This window comes from Arvicanthis niloticus, chromosome 16 (genome assembly GCF_011762505.2).
Source record: "Arvicanthis niloticus isolate mArvNil1 chromosome 16, mArvNil1.pat.X, whole genome shotgun sequence".
Classification (NCBI taxonomy): Eukaryota; Metazoa; Chordata; class Mammalia; order Rodentia; family Muridae; genus Arvicanthis; species Arvicanthis niloticus.
This window is the reverse complement of record NC_047673.1, coordinates 63481783-63494272: the sequence shown is the minus strand read 5'-3', so window position 1 is coordinate 63494272 and position 12490 is coordinate 63481783. Positions and strand designations below refer to the sequence as shown.

Below are 12490 nucleotides of genomic sequence, written 5' to 3'. Positions count from 1 at the left end.
TTTTCAACAATTGGTGCTGGTTCAACTGGAGGTCAGCATGTAGAAGAATGCAAATCGATCAATTCTTTTCTACTTCTACAAAGCTCAAGTACAAGTAGATAAAGGACCTTTACCTAAAACCAGATACACTGAAACTAATAGAAGAGAAGGTGGGGAAGAACCTCGAATACCTGGGCACAGGGGAAAAGTTCCTGAACAGAACACCAATGGCTTATGCTCTAAGATCAAGAATTGACATATGGGACCTCATATAATTGCAAAGCTTCTATAAGGCAAAGGGCACTGTCAATAGTACAAAGAGGCAACCAACAGATTGGGAAAAGATCTTTACCAATCCTACACGTGATAGGGGGCTAATATCCAATATATACAAAGAACTCAAGAAATTAGTCTCCAGACAACCAAATAACCCTAAAAATGGGGTACTGAGCTAAACAAAGAATTCTCAACTGAGGAAACTTGAATAGCTGAGAAGTACCTAAAGAAATGTTCAGCATCCTTAGTCATCAGGGAAATCCAAATCAAAACAACCCTGAGATTCCACCTAATACCACTCAGAGTGGCTAAGATCAAAAACTCAGGTGATAGCAGGTGCTGGTGAGGATGTGGAGAAAGAGGAACACTCCTCTATTGTCGGTAGGATTGCAAGCTGGTAGAACCACTCTGGAAATCAGCCTGGCAGTTCCTCACAAAATTTGACATAGCATTACCTGAGGATCCAGCTAGACCACTCCTGGGCATATACCCAGAAGATACTCCAACATATAACAAGGACATATGTTCCCCTATGTTCATAGCAGCCTTATTTACAATAGCCAGAAGCTGAAAAGAACCCGGATATCCTTCAACAGAGGAATGGATACAAAAAAAATGTGATACATCTACACAATGGAGTATTACTCAGCTATTAAAAACAATGAATTTGTGAAATTCTTAGGTAGATGGATGGAACTAAAATGTGGAGAAAAAAAAAAAAAACCTCATGGGGCGAGGTCCGGCGGCAGGGTCCAAGGTGGTCCAGCAGTGGGGTCCTGGCAGGCTTCCCACACTGCCTGCGGAGGAGGGTCCCACATTCACACAGCCACTGTGGGCCAGTGGCTGCAGTTCAAGGTTCCAAAGGATGGGAATCTGGCGGCAGGCGCAGAAAGGCCCAGACACCACGTGGAGTCTGGTTTTCCAAAGCTTTTATTGTTCATGGCATGGTGAATGGGTGTAGATGGTGTGCGCTTCCCCCAAAAGGTCAGGGGGCCTGGCTTTTATAGGGAGGGGGAAAAGGGGCAGGAATAACTTAATTAGCTACGCCCCCAGCCTTTAAATAACTCATTAATATTTTATTCTCTGGAGGTGGAGACGTGTTAATCACGCCCTCTACCTGCATCCTACAGTGATTGATGGTGCAGGTTAAATGGCCAAGGCCAGACACTAAAATATCATCCTGAGTGAAGTAATCCAATAACAAAAAACACACACATGGTATGCACTCACTGATAATTGGATATTAGCCCAAAAGCTCACAATACCCATGATACAACTCAGAGATCACATGAAACTTATGAAGAAGGAAGACTAAAGTGTGGGTGCTTCGGTTTTTCTTAGAAGGAGTAACAAAATACTCATGGGAGCAGATATGGAGACTAAGTATGGGACAGAAACTGAAGGAGGGGCCATCTGGAGTCCAGTCTACCTGGGTATCCTTCCCATGTGCAGTCACCAAAGATAGATTCTGATATGGGTGCCAGGAAGTGCATGCTTACAGGAGCCTGATATAGCTGTCTCCTTAGAGGTCTGCCAGAGCCTGACATAAACAGAGGGGGGTGCTCACAGCTAACCCCTTGAACTGATCATGAGTTCCCAATGAAGGAGTAAGATGAAAGACTGAAGGAGCTGAAAGGGTTTGAGGCCCCATGGGGAGAGCAACAATACCAACCAACCAGAGCTTCCAGGGTCTAAAATACCAGCCTGGGAGCACATAGGGAGGGACCCAAGGCTCCAGCTTTATATGTTGGGGAGGATGGCCTTGTTGGGCATAGGTGGGAGAGGAAATCCTGGTTCAGTGAATACTGGATGCCCCAGTATGGGGAAATTCAAGGGTCAGGAGGTGGGAGTGGGCAGGTGGTTGGGGGTACATTCTAATAGAAGCCGGAGGATAGGGCATGGAATAGGGGGTTCCTAGGTGGCGGGGGGTGGGGGTGGGGAAAGGGGATTGCATTTGAAATGTAAATAAAATATCCAAAAAAAATTTTAAAAATCTCTCTGTCTCCTCTTCTGCTATATTGCTTGAGCCTTGGGTGTGGAAAATATTTTGTAGATATATATTTTGAGATTGGGCTCCAAATTGCTGGTCTAGTTATGCTAGCTGGGAAATGGAAATAACATACATGCTTCAGTTGATGAATGGAGAATGAGAGTATTGTACATATACATTATAGAATATTGTAGAATATACTAGAATATTTGTTTGTAAAGAAAAATGAAATCTTTAACTTTTCAGGTAAATGGATGGAACTAGAAAAGATCATGTTCAATGAACTAACTTAGGTCCAGACAGACAAATGTTGCATATTCTTTCTCTTTGGAGGCTCCTAGCTCGAAATCTTCACATATAAGGTGAGTCTTCCTCCTCAAAAGGAAACATCTCTTTGCAACAGCAAAACCCATAAAAAAACAAAATCAGAACACGCTAAGGTTTTGGCATTGCTTCCATTTCCATCTGTTTTCTCAGCTGTGAATCACAGGACTATAGTCAACACTGCTCTTTGTAATAGACACATTTCTTTCCCTGAGTGCATTGGCTAAGTCAATAGAGGATTTCTATCTTCTTTGAAGACATATTTCCAGAGTTTTGAAGTTATCCCAATTATAATGCTGTTAGGAATTTTAATGATAGAATGAATACAAAAGTGTTTTGACAGAAAGCTGTATATTTATCTCCTCATTTATTTATCACAAAAGCTACACATTGACACCTTTGCCTTCAACAAAGAAGTTAAGTGAAGATGTGTTCAAAGTTATTTGTTCAAGCCTTCTAGGACCCTGCTAGACTTTTAGTCTTCTGTTCATATGTATATCTAACAAATAAATCTTTGTGTATGATTATCCATGAATGCAAATAAAGCCACTTAGGTATGAGTAGCTTGTGTGTGAAAATTTTTCTACCATATACTTCCATGCATGCTTGAAGCAGGATCCAGATAAATGTAACTACTCCAGGAGAATACTACTGTTTTATCAATCAATTCAATGCATTTTTAAAATTTTCAACCCGTAGGTAAAGGCATTATTGTAAAAGCAGAAAAATTAGTTCAGACCTGTAAAAACAAAGAAAATGTCTTCAAAACATGTTGTATTAAGAAGAACAAGACCTAAGACCCACAGTGTTTTGCAGAGCAACTTTGACCTTCATGTTTCTCAAACTGTTCACCACTGGATTCAGTAGAGGAGTAATGATGGTGTAGATCACTGAGATGAGCCTGTCCTGCCCCAGGGAACACTGGGGCACAGGATAATGGATGATGACCACAATGAGGTGGGAGGTATGGGTTGCAAAGTCTTCTGACCTTCACCTGAGGCAATCATTTTTTTTAAATTATTGGATATTTTATTTATTAACATTTCAGATTCCATCCCCTTTCCCCATTTCCCCTCTCTAGATTCTATTCAATCTCCCCTCCTCCTTTTTGATTTTTATACCATTTTAATTACATGAAAGTATTAAGGTCAGTTTTAGTTTGAGAAAGTAGCAATATAATAGATGCAAATAGTCAAGGAACAGCAAGACAATAAACATCAATAGTCAAAGAATGAACAAGGCCATAAACAAAATTTTGTGACACTTCATGATCACTGTTTCTTAGGGTTTATCTTAGGATGACCAAAATATCTGAGCCAACTTCCCTGTCCTAGCCCAACGTCATTTTCATGTCTGAAGCCTACTTCCTTGTTTTAGCCTAAGATTTAGATTCCTGCCTAAAATTACTTCTTTGCTCTAGCCTAATGTCAGCTTCCTGCCTGAAGCCCACTTCCTTGTTCTTGGCACATGTCAGATTCTTCCAAAGCAGCTCCAAAAGCTCTCTGCCTCTCTCCCTTTTTTATTTTATAAATAAGACTGAGCCTGTCTTAGGTGATTCTGACAAGAAGATTTAGATAGGCATTTGGAAGAAAGGATTGATGCTCTTTATCCTATACAAATTATTGGAAGGAGGTTCAGAGTTTTAAGAGTAAGGGGCCATCTCAAGTGTCATGCCAAATACCACTGGATTCATGTTAGTTTTAAAATTTACAGTGGTAATCATTATAATTAGGAAAAAGTTTAAAGACACTTGCAGTGTATTTGGCATAATTCTAACACCTCTCTGGATGTTTTAACTTTGCATAGTGAAATTATGAATTTAAAGAATGCTGCTCTGCTGAGTGTTGATGAGGTAGATACTGCTGATAAAATTACCCATGGCCTGAGGTCAGTATTTCTATTTTGGTCAAGCTTCAAGAATGGCATATATAGCTTGATTGTGCTAGCCCTTTTTGTCCTGGGAATACTTTTATTCCTGCCTATAGTGTTAAAGCTTGTCTCTAACAACATCAACATGTTGGCAGCCAAAGTACATGGCTTGAACCTGAAAATGGACCCCCAGACAGAGTTATTAAATTAACAGACTGGCAAGCCAAGGACGGATAAGATCCTCCACAGAGCCTTACCAACCTAAGGCAGAAGTACATTGCTTTTGATAATAGATATTCCATGATGGGTAAGAAAGGCATTCTTGTCATCTGAGGCAATCTTAAGGATGGTGAAAATAACAATTTAAGGAATAAAAACGAGGCCCATCTGTAAGACATAGATACAAACAAAAAAGTTTATGATCTCATTGGTATTTGTGCAGACCAGCTAGCTATAGCAGGGGTCTCAAATTGCAGAAGTAAACAACAAAACCATCATAGAAAGGCAGGCCAAATACTGATATAGTTTGGATAATAGCCAGGCTGAGGACAATTCCCAGGAACCCAGATGCCAAGAGGATACAGGCTTTCCTACACATGATGATATTGAATACCTTAAGTAATTGCAAATGGCCACATAGCTCTTATAACTCATTACTCTGCTAATAAATCAGTTGCTGATTCCAAAAGTTAGATTAAAAAAAATCTGGGTTACACAGCATTGGGTATCTATGGCCTGGTAAGGATTAAGGAAGCCAATGAACACGCAAGAAATGGTGGCAATGGTATAGCAAGTCCAAGAGATGGGGATTATGCTTAGAAGAAAAGTACATAGGTGTATGGAGATGATGCTCCACATGAGTGATTGTCACAGTGAGCACACACCAACATCCAGAATCCTTCAGTGATCATCTTTTGCTGATCAACCTGTGCAGATTGTTGCAAGCACGTAAAGTTCTAACCACTGCTTTAGTTTCTACTTTTTTGTTTCAAAACATGTATGTTAATCATATAGTTTCCCATTGCTTTCATGTTTACTCAGGCTCTTGCAACTCTCCATTGGGGTTAATTTTAGGACTAGCATATTTGAATTTCATTGTATATATATGCAATGAGACCAACATTTGCTGACGGGCTCTATGCTATGGTTCTTTACCCAGCAAAGAATCTGGGTGACACTGAGGAATGTTCCCTTAATGATGGCTAATATTTAGTTCTGTGTGTATGCCCATCTTATTTCAAGACCTCCCAGCTAAACTTATACCTTATTAAACTTATACCTTATTAGCTGTTTACCCAGAACCAAGGCACACATCAGAGTACTGATGGTTATCTCCATTCACTCCCAAATGAGTGGACCACACTGAGCCACTGTATCTACAGATTTTACTCAGCCTCCACTGAAAAAAAAGACTGATTCCTTTGAAACCAAAACATTATTTGTCAGAGAAAGTTCAAAGCCACAAGAACAAAAGATTCTACTCTCAGAACTATGTGGGTAAAATGATTGGTGGCTGACCATTTGGTATTGGCTAACCAATTGGAGGTCTCTTTCCTGAAGAACACCACTTTTAACACCCTAAGTATTCACTGGTTTTCTGTGGTTTTTGTCTAGGATTGGGGTCTCTTGAGATTTGTCCCTTATGCATTAGTGTGTCTGTTGTTGTCACCCTTTTCTTTTTAGGCAGCCACACTGTTGAGACTTCACAGGTATAGCTTCCATAATATTTTTAGAACAAATAATTTCATATTAAAATTCATGTTTCTCTGGCTCCTACACTCTTTCCAGCACTCTTGCATGATGTTTCCTGAAGCTTAGATGCATGTTGTATGAATCAGATGGAACTGGATCAGGTAATCTGATGAGGTTGAATACTACAGGATCACTTGTTTTCTGCATTGTAATTTTTCTGTAATGCTCTCCATATATTACAAAGTGCAGTTTTCTTTGTTTTTTTTTTTTTTTTTTTTTTTTTTTTTTTTTTTTTTTTTTGAAGAATAAGAACTACACTTAGCTGTTGTGAATATAAGGACAAATATTTTGGAAACCATATGCATGTGTGTGTGTGTGTGTGTGTGTGGGTGTGTGTGTGTGTGTATGAGATGAATCAAAAATTAAGAAAAAATGGTGGGGCCAGGAACCTGAGAAAGTGTAATGGAAGTAACCTATGCATGATTGGATGAAGCAAAGTAAAAATTATATATTTGAATTTTGATTTTTAAAAATAAAATTTTAATTAATTAATAAAATATTTAATTTTACTTTTAAAAATGGATGAGAAACATCCAAGATTAAATGTTTACAGAATCTTGATATTCCAATTTCAAACTCTAGATTTTCAGTTAGTTCCTTGTGTTTAGTTAATTCCTGTTTCTTAAAATGGTTGCCTATTACACTGTAATTAAATTTTATACATTTTTGCTTTCTTCTTATCACGTTTAATAAGTATTTTGTTAATTCTAACTTTTGACACTGTGCCCTGATACTTCAACATATGTATCAATTAGAATACAAGTTTTTAAACATTATGCATTAGAACCTGGTACAAATATATTGTACAATTCTATAGATAAAACTATTGTAAAAATGATGTTTTTACAACACTTTACAATAGTGTTTATAATATTGTAAAAGCTACACTTTAAAGGAAATACTCATAGAATAGAAGGAGGATACAGAATCTCCCAGTGACAGGTATAGAGTTAAATAATGCACAATTAAATTTTAAATGATTTTTACAATACTATGATTCATCATTTATTAAGTAAAACATTTGGAAACCCAATAAATACATTCACAAGAAGTGTAACTTTCAAAGAACTGTTTGAAACAAATGTTTAAACTTATATTGTTCATCATTCCATTTAAAAGAGCCACAGTCACACTGCAGATTCACAAAATACAAATACATTGCCATAAGAGCAAATACTTAGTGTTTGCCTTAAAGTGTATTCCAGTTTAAGTATATATTACTCCTCATATGCCTTTCTCTTTTTTGCATTTAGGATATCTTTAATTTTTATTTTTAATTAATTTTTATTTACATTTCAGACATTGCTCCCCCTCCCAGTCCGCATTTCCATAGTTCTTCATGCCATTCTCCTTCCCCCTTTGCTTCTGAGAGGGCACTTTCTTCCTCCTACCCCCTGTATACAGTTCAAATAGACTTATGCAATTTGGTTCCTTTCACCTTCTCAAACTTGGAGTAGAGAATTATCGTTACCTGAATTGTGCACACTGCTCATTCCATATACGTATTAATGCAGAAATATATTTACCTTTAAAGTTCATATGTTTACAGAACAAAAGGGCCAGACACCAAAGAAGATAAAACAAATAGCCCAGCTTATCCTACCTCACAGACTGACTCAAATACTGTTCCCCAAAAATCTATAATGAACAACATCAATACAACTAGCTAAGATCATATAGTCTCACATACTGTTCTACTCAGGACTTCAGTTAAGCCCTGTATTTTCCCTTCACTCAGATACTAGACAACAAACAGCTAGCTTTCCTATGACTTGGCCAATGTCATAGTTTTCTTAGGGCCCTCAAAATATGCTGTTGACCCAATACATCTGGAAGCAATCTAAACAGGATGATACCCTATCCTCAAGCATTGGTGGGTGGTCATTTGATGGGCCATGGGACTGATGGACATTTGTCTTCATTTAAGGAGGCATGGTCACAATTTGTTAATGGTCTTGGTCAGGAAGGAAAGAAAGTAAAGGAGGTTGGATTCAAGGATTTCTTTTCCTCTTTCTTTTTTGTTTTATTTATTCTTGTTCTCTCTCCTATCTAATGTTAGGGAAAGAGGAAGAAAATGAATGAAAAGAAAAAAGGGGGATAAAGGAATGAAAGAATTTAAGGGTAGATTATTAAATCTACTTTTAGTCTAAAAAGCATTAACAAGCCAGATATTTTATGTTTGGTATAGATATGTTGTATATTGATGCAAAATTAAAATTATATTTTGCTACAATATACTGTATATATGTTTCACCTCTTGTTTTAGGTATTTATTGTACCTATGTAACTAATTTAAAATGCAATGTTAGGTTTTAGTCCTTTAAAGTTACTATTACAAACTCTTAAGGGTAATTAAGAAAAGCAAGTTTCTAGTCAATCAAATAAACTTATAGTCATATTAAGTACTAGTTTGGCTAATTGCAGAAATAAACTTCATTTAGCCTCTTATAGATGCTTTCAAAGTTAAACAGAAAGTAAATAGCTAGAAACAAGCAATGTTTGCCTATTCAGATATACTATAGATAGTCTTCAGAAACCGCACAGATCTACAGAGTATGTCATTTAAAGGTTTTTATTAACATAAGGCTTTTTAAACAATGAGACATGTCTGATCCTGGCAGCATCCCCAGATTTCTTCAAAGAATATGATGGGTTTCAAAGCACCTCCACATGGAGTTTGCTTCAAATGTGGCAAGCTAGCCACTGGACAAGAAACTGTCCTTGCCTCAACTGTAGACAGCATGCTGCCCAAGCTGTGTAAAAACAGGACACAAAGGAAATTGACTGTCAAGGTTTGCCAAGACAATGTACACAAGTCTTTCAATATTCCTGCTTTACAGAAAAGTCCGTCAGACATACTTGACCAGAAGGCCAAAAATGGATGCTCCAACATTACAGAGAAACCTTGCGTGACTGTCCAGGTATTTGGCAACCTCTGTGATTTCTACAGATTTGGAAGCTGCTTGCTTTTACACTTTCTGTTTACTCACATAATAGTTATTCTTCTCTGGTCTCTGATGGAGTTGAAGACTAGATAATCACCAACTTATAATTTAAATTATTTTGTTCATGATTGAAGAAAATGATTTAAGGTTCAAGAAGATGTTTTTAGGTTGATAAAGATATGGTAGGAAGTGAAGTAGGTACAGAATTTTGGACTCACCAAGATAGGACGAATAACAAAGTACTTAGTCCAAGGTCATACATATGGACTAAACTCTATGAACAGTAATTCTTTCCTGATAGTTTTCATAATTGTTCTTATTGTATATAGTTCATTGTATTCGAGAAAAAACATACTATTGGACTGAGAGGGGGAAGATATTGGAGTGATGCTTTTGTACACTGTATGAAGACATGTCTATGTTCTGCTTTACCTACCTAAGGTACCTTTTGATTGGTTAAAATAAAAATCCTATGTTCTGTAGCAAAAGGCAGAATAGTAATATGAATGTTCCAGACAGAAAGACAAACTCTGGGAAAGATTCAGGCACAGGAAGACTCATCACCAAGATGCAGAGGAAGTCGGAAGTATGATACTGAAGAAAGGTAACCAGCCATGTGACAGAATTTACATTAGTAAAAATGCAATAACTGAGTTATGAGCTAGTTGGGAATTAGCCTATCTTAAGGCCTAGACATTCATTAATAAAAAAATAAGTCTCAGTGTCATTCAGAGTAGGGGTGGGCATAGAAAGACCTACAGATACAGTCTCCTAATCCATAACTGATTCTAAGCCATAGTACCATCAACCTGGGAAATGTGTATAGAAACTGATTCTAAATTTGTGAGACAGAAGTTAACATAAGCAACATGTCTTGATTATGCACTTAGATATAAATTCTGGGCTCAATGCAGCTACTCAAGAAGATTGGAATAGCTCTGGCAACTTACAAAGCTCATTAACTGAAATGCAGACTCACCTGTGGGAATCCTAGTAATGGCTGTTCCATGAATACGATGGTTGAATATGTGTGAGGTAGCTATCAAGAACTGCCTGAACATATAGAAAGAGAAACCAGTGAGTTAAGAATCAAGTGGCAACAGGCACTTAGGAGATGTATAGAGTATATATAGTTGAGGAAAAATAGCAATAGTATCAGAGTGATTTGCTTGTAGAGCCTTTTGATGCTATTTAATTGATCGTGCTATGCTGAATGAAAAAAAGGGAAATGGATTTGTGCAATGATAATAATAATAATTTTAACCACTACTATTGGTGAACTAAACTCTTCCTTGAATTAAGATAATGGAGAAATACGACCTCTCACCTAAATTATGCCCCACAGTATGTTTATATTCCCAAAATATAGCCTTGAATGGCTATATCATCTTGAATATTTCATACTACATTGATGCAAACACATGTTATAAGTAATTCTGTAGCTTTATCTAAAGAGAACTAAATATATTCATCAAAGTGGCAGATTTTTTAAAGATATTTGCACTTTCAGAATATTACTGGTCAATGCTTCTAAACTGACACTTATCCATAGATAGCAAGCAGAGTTCTGCTTGAAGGTTCTTAAATGTCACAATAAGAAATGGAGTCTTGGCTTTAATGTTTCTTACAATAACCACTTTACGATGAATTCAGCCATTCCCAATCATATTCTAGTTTATTTTCTTACTTCTAAATGTGTCAAATGAGATAGAGTTTGGCAATGTATTGCACAGTTATCACTTTAACTTACTTCTTGAGATAGTCATGACACTATCAGTTATGAGCAAGATACAGAATAAGAAAAACCTCTGAAATTAGTCCAGTGTAAACAACTCTATCACTAACGTTTTATGACATAGTATTCCATACTTACATGTGCTTCAAGAACATATTCAAAGAAGACAGGACCACCTCTTTGTTTAAGATCTCTACTCTTAAAATTGAAAAAGACAATTATGATTCTCCATACTATGAGTTAAACACTATTCTATCAAGCTCCCCAAGAGGCTCACAGCTGCAACCCCTACAGATTTCGATGAAAAGCCACACTTTCCACAGATAATCACTTTCTGAGAAATGACTCTTGGGTCCATGCTGGGTAAAGCCAGGTCTCTGGACCATGTGTGTTAAGATTGCCATGGGAGATTATCTATTGGGGTCTCAACAACTCAGTGTTATCACTTTGTCTTCTGCCATGGCTCCAGCTCGAAAGCGTTCTCACTGCATAACAGCTATCATCCCCTCACTGCCTTTCCAAGTCCTAAACTGCCAGTCTTTGTTTCACTGCTTTATGTTTCTATTGCAAATTTACGTGATTGAATCATCACTTCATTGACGCTTTTCTAACTCAAAGTTATGCAAAGCCTTGTGCATCCTCAGTTTCATGAACTCCAATATAACCACTTTCTTATGATCTTCTTACACATTTGGGGCTGTTTCATGTCTTGGAATGAGTTTTCATTAATTCCTCAATTCTTTCACTCATCTTCTCTTCCTCTACCTTAAATTTCCTTCCATATTTCATCAAGTTGACTGACATTTGTCTTCAATATTCCAGCTCAAACTTTATGACTCAGTAAAATATTAAGAGACACATTCTGTGCCCTACATTTTCCTTATAATATATATTGCCCTTCTAGTGATACAACTATGAATTTATTTATTTCCAATTTGCCTGCTTGTTCAGGCAGTGTATACAATTAACAACACCATCTCCTAAATCCTGACCACAGTCTATTTCACAAGCCAAGAGTCTTAGAGAAACCATTCTCTGGATAAAGGAGTGAAAACCTCCCCCTGGTAATGGCATAAATGCATTGTCTAGTGACCAGTTTGTACAAGGGCTGCAAATGTCTAGAAAATGTTCTGTTTTAAAGTTTGTACAAACATAGTGACAGCTTAACTACAGCTTGCTATTATTCAGTGCTGGATAACTATCTCTATGGAAGCAAACACCATTACTGGTTTTGTGGTGATAGTATTCCCAGCTAACATACTGCCTTGCACTTGAGTGGATGTTCAATACTATGTTTATTCAATAAATGGGAGAAACAGCCTCAGACATAGAATAACAGATAATTAATTTCTTTGGCTTGTTTATTCCGAGTTCGTTGGTTTGCTAACAAAACACATTTCAGTTTCTAAGATACAGGCTGTTCTTGTGAGTCACTAACCAAAAAGAAGGAGTTTCACTCTACTAATTGCCCAAATTTTTAACGAGGCCCCTGAGATAGGGTGTCACACTAGGTCTCTGGTGCCCTCTGTGCCCAGGAATGATTCTCAAGGGGATTTTTCTGAGTACCCGAGTTGATAGATCTGTTTCCCTTTCTGGATAAACCCAGGCAGCATTCTTAGA

At 37.3% G+C, this 12490-nt stretch overlaps 1 pseudogene; it reads right to left on the bottom strand.

The window, feature by feature from the left end:
- Positions 1–3346: 3346 nt before the first annotated feature.
- Positions 3347–10144, bottom strand: LOC143434582 (olfactory receptor 10J3-like; annotated as a pseudogene).
- Positions 10145–12490: the final 2346 nt, after the last annotated feature.